This window comes from Rattus norvegicus, chromosome 5 (genome assembly GCF_036323735.1).
Source record: "Rattus norvegicus strain BN/NHsdMcwi chromosome 5, GRCr8, whole genome shotgun sequence".
In the NCBI taxonomy this organism is placed as follows: Eukaryota; Metazoa; Chordata; class Mammalia; order Rodentia; family Muridae; genus Rattus; species Rattus norvegicus.
Window position 1 is genome coordinate 80,108,677 of NC_086023.1, and position 10,023 is coordinate 80,118,699.

The 10,023-nt window shown below is 43.6% G+C and overlaps 1 long non-coding RNA gene across 1 annotated transcript; it reads right to left on the bottom strand.

The window, feature by feature from the left end:
- Nucleotides 1-1,434: 1,434 nt before the first annotated feature.
- On the bottom strand, nt 1,435-2,300 carry LOC134478989 (uncharacterized). The gene is made up of 3 exons (XR_010051822.1): nt 2,195-2,300; nt 1,746-1,847; nt 1,435-1,575 (listed from the first exon to the last, which is right to left on the bottom strand). It is a non-coding gene; the product is annotated as an uncharacterized LOC134478989 (long non-coding RNA).
- Between the last annotated feature and the right edge of the window lie 7,723 nt (nt 2,301-10,023).

Sequence of the window (10,023 nt, forward strand, 5' to 3'; positions counted from 1 at the left end):
ATTCCTCTGTGTGAATTCTCAGTTTAGTTCTTTTTTTTTTTATTAACTTGGTACTCTATTGTATAGAACAAAGGATGAAGAAATAGATCTTGCCCTGCAATCTAATCAACATTATTTGCCAGAAAACAGGGATTAAAGGCATAGTACAAATGACTCTTTCCTTATGGATGACCTATGAAAAATGAAGTAACGAAAGGTCTGAGGATTGTTTCCACAATCTTTGGCATAAGAAGCTCCGAAGAATGGTCATTGCCTTGAGGAATAATGGTGAAAGCCTTGGCCACTTTTTTTTATATTTTTAAATTTTTATTTATTTTATTTTATTTTTTTTAGCTTGAGCATTTCTTATTTACATTTGAGTGTTATTCCCTTTCCCGGTTTCCGGGAAAACATCCCCCTAATCCTCCCCCTACCCTTCTTTATGGGCTACATGGTGTTTTTTGTTTTTTATTATTTTTTTAAATTTAATTTTATTTTTTTATTAACTTGAGTATTTCTTATGTACATTTCGTGTGTTATTCCCTTTCCCGGTTTCCGGGAAAACATCCCCCTAACCCCTCCCCCTCCCATTCTTTATGGGTGTTCCCCTTTCCATCCTCCCCCCACTGCCGACCTCCCCCCAACAATCCCGTTCACTGGGGGTTCAGTCTTAGCAGGACCCAGGGCTTCCCCTTCCACTGGTCCTCTTACTAGGATATTCATTGCTACCTATGAGGTCAGAGCCCAGGGTCAGTCCATGTATAGTCTTTAGGTAGTGGCTTAGTCCCTGGAAGCTCTGGTTGCTTGGCATTGTTGTACATATGGGGTCTCTAGCCCCTTCAAGCTCTTCCAGTTCTTTCTCTGGGGGTCCTATTCTCAGTTCAGTGGTTTGCTGCTGGCATTCGCCTCTGTGTTTGCTGTATTCTGGCTGTGTCTCTCAGGAGCGATCTACATCTGGCTCCTATCAGACTGCACTTATTTGCTTCATCCATCTTGTCTAATTGGATGAGACTTGGCCACTTTTAAAGACTTTCATACATTGTCTGAGTGAAGTCTTGGGAAATGGGAAAGAGGGGTCAAAGGAGTCTGCTCTCCAGACTGTAGGAGAAATGGAGATCATGCAACTCCACTTCCAGGTAAGAAGCCAAGGTTGTACGGAGTTCAGATGAAGATCGTATTGTGCAGAGTGGGATGGAGTGGGACCGCACTCTCTGAAGAGCAGTCATACTCACATCCTGCTACTCTCTGTTTCAAACTTTAACTCTTAATGACACTTAACACATCACTGAGCCCTTTTTACACAACCGTGCAGCAACTATGGAAAACTCATTCCCTTGTTTTCTTGCCTAAGTGCTTAGGTCACTTTGCTTTAGAGCTCAAAATAGGACCAGATAGTCACAAATCCACATAATTCAAAGCCATTGTTCAAGCTTTCCTCAAAGACTCCTTATCAAATTATTCTTATAATAATTTGGGGGCACCATACTAATGCTTTTGGAAGGGCCTGGTCCATGCCCACCCACCCCTTGCTCTCACTGGAGATTGCCCACCTGGAGGCTCAGGCCTGTCTTCATCCTCGGGCCTGGAGACAGCGATCTGCATGGTGAGAACAAGAACATGTTCAGGTACCAGGTCCACGTTATTCCCTGAAGAGGAAATGAGGTGCCTCTCCAGCTTTCAACAACTGGCTGATAGCAAATCCCCCAGGTTCATTTCTTCTATGATATAATATTCAGGACGAGAAAAATAAGTGAGTCCTGACTTACCAGTCTTGGTTAGGTCAATGATATTGTCCCTAGTGATTCCATGCGCCTCACATAGTTTTGCAAACTTTTCCTTGATGTCTGAACTCAGATCCTTTGTTCTTCCTGTGAAAAGAGCAGCAGTGAGTGTAGCAGCTGTGTCCTAGGCATTGACCAGAGGACTAAGCGAGGGGACAGGGGTTTCCCCATAAGGGAGAGAAAATGGCTGGTGACATGGTTGACAGGTGTGGGTCCAATCTATCCTGAATGTGGCACCCACGCAATGGCCTTCTGGCACACGGAGAGATTTCAGAGTGAGCCCATCACTGTGCTTGAGGCAGGGTGTTGGTGAACATCCTCGACCTTCAGGAAGTGAGAAAGAGGCAGGACCAAGCTGGGAATACCATACTAAAGCTAGAGTTTCCTTCCTCTCTTCCCACCCCAAGATCAGTGTCCGTGTGGAAATACTTTACCATAGAGCTCCATCAGCTGGAAGGCTTCCCCATTGTTGACATTAACGAGATGAAACATGACATATCTGTCATAGTCTGTCTTAAGTATAGTAAATATATTCCCTCCGTCATCTGTGGAGGAAATGGGACACAGCTCAAAAATACTCTGGCCTGCAAGAAATTATGTAAACCCTTTACCTGTTCTACCCCAAATATAAAAATCATTAAAATACATATCCTGGAAGAGATGGGGGGCAGGGATGTCTGCTGCTTCCCATCTGTAGCTTTCTGGACTTGATGAAGTAACTTCTAAGGAAGGGGCCCTGGGAGGATGCCCACTAGAGAACACTTAGGCACAGCAGCAACTCACTCTCTCTCATCCTCTCTGAGGCTCACCTGCCTCCCTCAGCACCTGCAAGCGACACGTCTGTCTTTCATAAGTCTGCCGTCTCATATGGCACATCCTGAGCAATGTGCACCGGTGCTAGCTACCGGGCAGTAACAGATTCCACCTCACCATACTTATCTCCCTTGCCTGCCACAGGGTGCTAGCTATTAGATGGCCCCTGTGTCCCTGGCTAAATCAACCATGTCAGGAAGTGCTTGAGATTCTACAAGGGGTTGTGGTGAGTTCGCTAGTAGAAAGTTTGACTGGAAGGTGCGAGTTCCTGACTTCAATCCCCAGTAAAACACACGCACACACACAGACACACAGACACACACACACACACACACACACACACACAAACACACACACGATAAAGGTGGTAGGGTTTACTAAATTCCTTGTGGATATGTAGACAGATATTGTATATACTTACACTCAAGAAAATATTCGCCATCCTTTGGCGTTTTGTAGGCAACCGAATATAGTTTCCTGCACTCTCCATTTTCCCTGTAAAACAGAGCAAGCTGATGCTTAGGGGATTTTTGATCTGGCTGGCTTCTTCACCCTCTACTCTATAGGTATCTCCAGTTTCTGATTCCATTGTCCTTTTGAATATTTTTGCAAAATTAGCAAAATGGCTTTTTTTAAAGGTTATTTCATTTCTGTCCAATACTTTAGTAATCACGAATTTGTGCTTATTTCTTCTTCCTCAGCTAAGGGCAGACACCTCACTTACTTAATACAGAACTTGAAGCCTAAGGAATTCTCCAAGACATCGATGTGCTGCACAAAAAATCTCATGCTGCCATTCTGTTCTATCTTTTCTCTTTTGTCAGAGGCCACGACAATAGAAAACCAATCCCCATTTAGCTGTAATGGATAAGAAAATGCTTAAGGGAGAAGGGGGTCGGGATAACGCATGGACATGTTTCTTCTTGAATTTGGCTTGATAGAGTTGTCACAATACCTAACATTCTGCCCCTGCCTCTCAGTGAGAGCAGAAGTCCCCAAACATTGTTAGATCTGAATACCATACAACTGGTTTTACTTCAAGGTCTGAAGCCATTCGTTTGTCTAATAGAACAAGCCACTGTACCCATCCCCTCAGAGGACCCACTTGGCTTCAAGAGTTCTCCAAAGCACTCTCTGAGTCAGAAGTTACTATTCACTGAGCCTACCTTGTCCACATCGAGGTTCCCTCTCTCGGAATTAGCTTCTTCTGCATGGCCACAGACCAGGGTCAGGCCTAGACACAGCAGCAGCAGGAACAGCTTCATGTTGGTAGGGATAGAATTGCCTCTCTGCTGGGACAATCTCCCTGCTGATGGTGTCCACACTCCACCTCCAGCACTTTGCTCGTCTTTATACTCTCTCTGGGTTCGAGTTTTTTTTTTTTTCCTTCTCATATGGGCCTCTTTCCCTCAGCTATGTGGAATGTTTTCTCATGTATTGATGTGAAGCCAAGGATTGTTCATGCTCTTTTCAAACTTGGCAATGTCATATCCTATGGATTGATTCTATCACTCATACATTTCGCAAAACATATTCCCAAGAAAAACAGTGGAAGTTCTAGAGGGCTGCCATCCGGAACCAGATCCAACTTTGGATCTGACTTGGAATCAGAAAGCCAGTTATGGAGTAGGTGGGTATTGAACTGGAAGGTCAGGCATGGAGAGAATCTTTGCTTCAAAACTTGAGTGGAGTGTGGAAGAAGCTGAATTACTTGGGTTTTCTTTGAAAAGATTCATTCACATTTCATGCGTATGAGCATTGGTCTTGCATGTGTACCATGCACACACCTGGGCCCAAGGAAGTCAGAAGGAGGGCAAAAGAAGGAATCCGATTCTTTGAAACCTGTTCTTGCTGAGGACCCAGGTTCAATTCCCAGCACTCACATGGCATCTCACAACTGACTCTAACTCCAGTCACAGGAAATGACCCTCTTTTGGCCACTGTGACCTCCTGTACACATGTGGTACATATGAACTCACTCATTCACGCACATATGCATAAAAATAATAAATCTTAACTTAAAAAAATTATCAGGGTCTTCTGAAGCTAAGCTGACAGCCCCCACCCCAACCCCCACCCCAAAGCTTGACCTCAGAATGCAAACTGCTAACTTAACAAGGTAAACTGATTCAGCTGTTTACCTCAGAGAACGTTGGACTTTAACTGACTCGACATAATCTCATCATTAAAGAAAAACAAAGGTATTGTTCAAAGTCATATTTGCTGATGGAGGTCCAAGTAGAAATGATGTCAAGAGTCTGCCTACAAAGACACACAGTTATAAATGGGAACATATTTTGTATCTGTATAAATTGTATTTACCCTGGAAGTAGAAACATAAAATAGTGTTTGTAGTGGGGAAATAAAGAATTAAAGAAGGAGACAAGTCCTCGATAGGTTTTATTTCCATTTTGCATCAACTCTCTATACTATGTACTATTTATTTTCATCTTTCCATAGTGTTAGCTAAGACTCAGAAAGATCAAGTAACTATCCAAGGCCATACAGCCAGTCAGCGAGAGAAATTAGATTGAAACCCAAGCCTGTCCATCTGACTCAGGAGCCTTTGTTCTTATTAACTCCACTATATATGTCGGGATGTTTTTACAGGAAGGGAGGATGGCTAAATAGGAGAAAGAGGAATAAACAGCACTCTAGTGCTCCAGACACATTGGACTGAAACTGCACGTGGGTTTCTTTAAAATATGGAGGAGGGGGTGTAGCTTGAGATTGAATGAGACATGACTACTGGCCCCTCTTGGTCTACAAGCATTTGGTAAATGCTTGACTAGGGGACTATCATTTTTCTTTTCTCCTCTTCCTCTTTCTCCTGCTCCTCTCCCCTCCTCTTCCTTTATTGGTTGATTATGGTGTGTGTGCACACATGTGCACACATATGCAAAGGCCTTTGCTCGTATATGCAGGAGTCAGAACAGGGTGCCAGTTGTAGCCCTCTGTGTCCTTTTACTTTATCCCCTTCAGACATGGTCTCCCACAGAATCTGGGACTTAGTGTGTTTCAGATAGGCTGACTGGCGAGTAAGTCCCAGCAATCCTCCAGTCTCCACCATCTACCTAGTGTTGGGGTTAAAGGCAGCCATGACCAACTTTTTAATGTGAGTTCTGAGCATCTGCTCTGACCTTGCTGGGAGCCCACACAGCCCTCACAGCTAGTACTTCTCCACTTATCTGTCTTCCCTGCAACTCACATAAAGGCTTGCCTTGAGCTTCCTGAGTTTCTGAATGGTCTTGTATCTGTGGCAATCCCCAGCTCCAGCCTCCTGAATGCTAAGATTACAGGTTGTAGCACCACGTCTGCCTATAGATTACTACTTTTCTAGTAATGAACGAGAAGATGCTTCCCCAGCAGAAGGCAACAGTCAGTCCCTTCCACTTAGCACTCCTTAGTACATGTGGGCTGTTCATGTGACTGAAGTACTGTGGCTGTTAAGAAATGACTAGACAAAGCAGGTGGGTAAGGGGTTTAATGAGTGTTGGTGTAACCAGCTAATGGCCCATATGCAACTATCTAGCATTTCTGAAACTGACTAATAGGAAGATGATTTCACTTCTTTACCTGAGTCTTACCCTCAACAAATTGAATAAATACCCCATTCCAAAAGCCTGCGGAAACATTCGAGTCACTTACATAATTCCAGGGTATGTTTAGGGCCAAGAAGAACATCAATGAACACGGGCTTATTTGATTCATGTCCCAGAGAGGAAATATTTTGTAGTCCCTCCAGCAGAGTGATAGATAGGACTGCTGACCCCGGCTCAACATCAGTTCTAAAGCACCTGCTTGTGTCAGTGTCAGAGGATGCTTGGAGCCACTGGAATCCACCTGCTTAACTCCCAAAACCTAGAGCGAGCCCCAGAAAACAGGCAGAAACAAACTTTAGGGGACAAAGAGATTATTGGCCAGGAACTTGTGAAGGACGAAGGGAGCTAGGAGAACGCAGAATCAAGGAAGGGAAGTTATCCTGTGTTAGACAGAAATGCTATGCCAAGTTTTGCTCGATCATAGGGGCGGGATGTGCACCCCAAAGAGACCAGTATCTCAGCTCAAAGACAAGAGAGTCTGAAGCAGTTAACAGTTGGGAAGGCTAGCTATTCACACTCCTCACAACCGAGCAGTCTTTTCTTCAAGGTTGGGGGTGGACTCTAAGCTGTCCTTCATCCTGATTTCTGGAATTTCATTCTGCTATCCATGAGTAGTCTTTCCTCACAGGGCTTGAGTCCTCTCCCCAATTAGTATCTGTCACAGGAACCTTGCAATACAGAGATATTTAACTCAGGGTAATCTGTAAGCCATCGAGCCCAGGAACCATGCGTCCACACTACTGCATGCTCAGAAGGGTCAGCGCCCAGGCATTGTTAGCCTTCAGTCACCAATGGCTGATGGAGCGCAGGCAGGATGAACCAGAAGAGGGAGAGACTGGAGAGATGATCCCCGGTTAAATTCCCAGCATCCACAGGAATCCATAAGTCTAGTTCCAGGGATCCGACACCCTATGTGGGCACTGCGTGCATGTGCTGCACAGACATACATGCAAGCAAAACATTCATACACATCAAATAATCTATTGTTTTAAGCACAAGAGAATTGACCAGACTAACAGGAACTAAGCAGAGGGCCTTCTAGGGTGTGGGGAGAATGTACACATAGGTGAAGGCCATGGCAAACAGGAGTACAAACAGTTCAGGGAGCCAAAGGAAACCTTGCTGGAACACAGTGAACACAGGAATTACGAAATGAGTTAAGGCTAGAAAGGGAGTTGTGACAGTTTGCAGGGGCTGCCCTCTGGAACTCATGCAGTATGGGTGACTTCAGCAAAAATTAGACTTTGTCCTTTCTGGCAGCTAGAACTCTGGGAGCAAGGTGTTCGCTGGGGCTTGCTTCTTCTGAGCTCTTCCTCGTTGGTGGAATCGTGTTCCCGAGTCTTCAGGAAGCCTCTTCTCTGATCCATCCTGTATCCTAGTCTTTTCTTTTGAGGACACTGGTCAGGCATCTTGACTTAGGTTCACCCTGAAGACCTCATCTTACCATAATTGCACCAAATCACACCCTCAGGCACTATGGGTAAATCTTCCAATGTACGTATTTTTGGTGGGCACTCTTATCACATATCAGCTTATGTGGACCCGTGAGGAGCTATGTAGGGGTTGGTTTTCATGTATCTGGTAAGGACCTGAAGCATTTTAGAATTACAGTAGGAGCATGGTCAGAGGTGTGCTTTCAAAGTTCATCTGGCTGCATTTGGATAACAAAGACCAACAGGAAGGCAGGAGAAGAGAGAAAAAAGTTGCTATCAGTGGTTCTCAAACGTGTAGATCGAGACCTTACATGGGTTCTCAATGTTTGGGTTGTGACCCCCACCTGGGTCACATGTCCTATATCCTGCATATCAGATATTTACATTTCAATTAATAACAGCAGCAAAATGACATTTATGAAGTACCAACGAAGTAAGTTTATGGTTGGAGGCCACCATAACATGAGGAACTGTATTAAAGGGTCATAGCATCAGGAAGGTTGAAAACCTTTAGGCAGGAGATCATGAAGGAATTTACTGGAACATGCTGGGAAGAGATCATGTAAGCTTACTCTCCATAGCTGGAATTAGAGGGAGGTCTATAGAGAAAGTACATTGTGTTCAGAGAATGTGAGGTGTTAAGTACACATTGGTATTCTGTATCCTTATGTAGATACAATTTAGAGTTATTGCCATTAATATCATGACCAAAAGAAACTTAAGTACGAAAGGGTTTAATGTAGCTTACAGTCTATCATGAAGGGAAGTTGTGTGTGTGTGTGTGTGTTTTGTGTGTGTGTGTGTGTGTGTGTGTGTGTGTGTGTGTGGTGGGAGGACTCTATGAGAGAGCGTGGAGGCAGGGACTAAAGCAGAGTCCTTAGGAGAACATTGCTTCCTGGCTTGTTCCCTGTGGATTGTGAGCCTGCCTTCTTATATAACTCAGAACACCCTGCCTAGGGTGGTACATCCATAGTGAGGTGGGTCCTCCCGAATCAGTTTCCTAGAGGCATTTTCTCACTTGAGGGTGCCTCCTTCCAAATAACTCTAGCCTGTGTGGAATTGAAACAAAAACAAAAATAAAAATATGACCCAAGAAAGTTAGTAATGAAGGAAAAAAACAAAACAAAACACCAAAACAAACAAAAAACAACTGTACATGAGAAACAAAAAGGATAACGCCTCTGCCTAGTGTTTTGAAACCTGACGTCTGTATCCCTGTGTACAGGTGGGCGTGAAGGCATCTATGTGCCGTTGACTGATCCACACAGATGCTGGATGCATGAGAGTTGGTGAGATGCTGGTTTCAAACTTCCTGATGTAGGCACCTCTTGCTTATGTCTTCCTTTTCTTCTTCTTTCTTCATTACCCATAATTTTCTGTGTTTTATGCTGCAAATAGTTTTATAAGTTATCATAGGACTTCTCCCCCTTGACATTAACTGAACCGAACCTATATAACCGCCCTTTACAGGTCAGAAACTGAATTGTGCTGGCGGTTCATACAGTTCACTGAACGGTGGATGCTTCCGTGGACGTTAATTCTTTTTTACCTGAAGCATGATTAGTGGTTTTAAACTTCAGAATGTAAAAATATTTTAGCCACGGATGTTAAAAACTTAAAACTGGATACCTGAAGAAGTGCTTAGGGCTGAGAGGCACCTCGGTCGTTGATACTGTCTCAAGACATGCTTCCAGAGGGCAGAATGGACAGAAGTTCCCAGCAGCCCCACCGAGCAACTCACAACCACCTGCAGCCCAAGTGCCCTTGTCAGACCTCGGCGTGCACCTGCACGCGCGCACACGTGCACACACGCACACACATTAAAATTAATCTAAATGGTCAAATATAACAAGAAATGCTACAAATGGGCTTATTATATGTGTCTGTGAAAATGATATGGCAATGATTGCTTTATCCCTCATAATTTATTTGATAAACAGCAATTCAGAAGTAATTTCATTGTAAGCCTGAGAACTGGTTTTCTGAAGACATGATCACTTTGGTTTTATTTAGATGCAAAGGAACTTTAAATAGTTTTCAAATGAGTACAAAGTATGGACATACTTGAGATGGAAATTAAAAAAAAAAAGAAACTCCATTCTTAAATACAGTATAAATGTAGTGTCAGAAATTTGTTTATAAATAATAAAATAACAATAACTGTGTTAGAGTGCAGAGAAGTACCAATCTGTGTGACATGCCGTGTTAATTGGTTGTGGCGCTCAGCTTAATCTCATACAGTTTCATCCATCCACTATGCAATACAGTTTTAAATAGATATATAAAAATATGGAGGAGCCAGTCAAATACTACTAACAAACCAAATAAGGACTGAAACTCTGGAGATAATAGGACAGACCTGACAACCACACCACGGCCTCTGGAATTACTCATGCGTAGTTCTGTTAAGCTCAT